The 2,336-nt window shown below is 52.0% G+C and overlaps 1 pseudogene; it reads right to left on the bottom strand.

Annotated features, from left to right (window-relative positions):
- Positions 1–896: 896 nt before the first annotated feature.
- On the bottom strand, positions 897–2,133 carry LOC127487769 (serine/threonine-protein kinase N1-like; annotated as a pseudogene).
- Between the last annotated feature and the right edge of the window lie 203 nt (positions 2,134–2,336).

Here is a 2,336-nt window from a genome sequence, read left to right on the forward strand (position 1 = left end):
CAGAGAGCTGGACTGGAAGAGGAGCAATTGGGACTAATACCCGGCGGGAGGCATTGTTTTTTAATGCCTGTTTTGTCGTTGTTGTTGTTGTTGTTGTTTTGACAGGCAGAGTTAGACAGTGAGAGAGAGAGACAGAGAGAAAGGTCTTCCTTTGCCTTTGTTTCACCCTCCAATGGCCGGCGGTGAGGGGCCACACATCATGGGGCGGGCTCAGCGTGGGGGCCTCATCCGTGAATGAACTCCTCCTGGAAGTTGCTGATGTCCGTGCACCACGCTGATCCGAAGCCAGGAGCCAGATGCTTCTCTTGGTCTCCCATGGGGTGCAGGGCCCAAGCACTTGGTCCATCCTCCACTGCACTCCCGGGCCACAGCAGAGAGCTGGCCTGGAAGAGGGCAACCGGGACAGAATCCGGGGCCCCGACCGGGACTAGAACCTGGAGTGCCGGCGCTGCAGGCGGTGGATTAGCCTATAGCCTAGTGAGCCGCGGCGCCGGCTGCTTATTTTATTCTGTGATAAAACTTAGGTTAGTGATGTGGGTGAGGAGAGGGTTGGGTGTACAAGGCGCCTCATGCTAAGACAGGACAGCGCCTGATAGCACAGAAGCTGGAATCTAAGACTTCTGGCTGCTGAGAATATGCCCAGGAGATGTCCAGGTGGAAAGGGTGGATGAACTAGGCTTGATGTCACAGTTTCGTGCTACCTTGGGCATTCCCCTTTCCCTACCATAGCTAACACCAAGCTGCCTCCAAAGGGTCGGTCAACTTCTTTCTTAAATTATTGGGCCTGTGTGGACTAGAACTCCTACTGTTTTTTTTTTTTTTTTTTTTTTTTTTTTTTTAAGATTTATTTGTTTATTTGGAAGGCAGAGGTGTTTTTTTTTGGGGGGGGGGGAGGCGAGGCGAACCCCAAGGGCCTTTTTTAAAAACTAGGATCCCTGGGTCAGGGGGCGGGCAGGAGAGGGGGGCGGCTAGCAGCCCCCAGCCACAAAGTCAAAGTCCCGGAAGGCTGCCTGCTCGGCGGCGGTGAGGGGCCGTGCGTCGCGGGGCGGGCTCAGCGTGGGGCCTCGCCCGTGAACTCCTCGTGGAAGCTGCTGACGTCCGTGCGGCCGGCCAGCGTGGGCACGAAGGGTGGCGGCAGGGGCCGGGCCAGCAGGGCGTCCCAGCCCAGCGTCCTGAAAAACGGCTGCTTTTTGACATCCTCCGCGTCGCGCTCGCTGGACCCCAGCCGGCGCTCCGGCTTCCTCCCCAACAGCCTGCGCATGATGCCGATGGCTTCGGCCGGGAGGAAGCGGGGATAGCGTTCTTCATCGTTGACGATGCTGTCGAACACCGCTTCTTCGTCGTCCCCTGGGAACGGGGACTCGCCAGCCAGCATCTCGTAGAGCAGCACCCCTAGCCCCCACCAGTCCACGGCCCACGTGTATGACGTGTCCGTCAGCACCTCCGGCGCCAGGAACTCGGGGGTCCCACAGAAAGTGCTGGTCCGGTCCCCGTAGCCCATCCCCTCCTTGCAGAGCCCAAAGTGTGCAAGAAAGGTGGAGAGAAAGACCTTCCATCGAGAGAGGTCTTCCATCCACTGATTTACTCCCTAAATGGCCATAATGGCCAGGCTTGGCTTAAGCTGAAACCAGAAGCCCAAAACTCTATCCAGGTTCAGCAGGTGGGTGGCAAGAATCCAGGTGCTTGGGTCATCTGCTTCTGCTTTCTCAGGCTCATTAGTGGAGGGCTGGAAGTAGAACAGCTAGGACCCGAATCAGCCCTCATTTGAGATGCTAGCATTGCAGGTGACATCTTGATCCGTGTGCCACAATGCTGACCCCAGAGCTCCTCCTCTTGGTTCTCCTTAATACTGCTGAAGAAGGCTAGATCCTATGAGAAAACGTTGTTACATTCCCTTAGAAAACCAATCGTGCAGAATTTGAAAAACATGGAGCGTTTCTTTCAACAAAGCAGAGATTTATGAGCTTAAGCTAGCTGTTTTCAGATAGCTGCATGATGTTTTTCCTCTCTTGACCTAGTACTGTACTCTTACAATAAACTGTGTTCTGCTAATATTTTGACTCCAAATATGGGAATAATATCTCAGCTATCTAAATACTTTTTCTCGAAGAAGAAATTTTTACTTTGCTTCCTTCCAAAAATTCTTGTTTCATTAAAATTTCTCTCAGGCCCATCTTGCTGAGAATAATTATATGATAAGCTCTAGAAATATATTGGTTAAAGCAAATATACACACATATACAAGATTTAGCAACTTAAGGTTTAGAATCAAATAAAAAGGAATGAGAACTATGTTTCTCTTAAATTGATATTACTAGAAAAGAAGTGTAATGCGG

Source organism: Oryctolagus cuniculus, chromosome 16 (assembly GCF_964237555.1).
Source record: "Oryctolagus cuniculus chromosome 16, mOryCun1.1, whole genome shotgun sequence".
NCBI lineage: Eukaryota > Metazoa > Chordata > Mammalia > Lagomorpha > Leporidae > Oryctolagus > Oryctolagus cuniculus.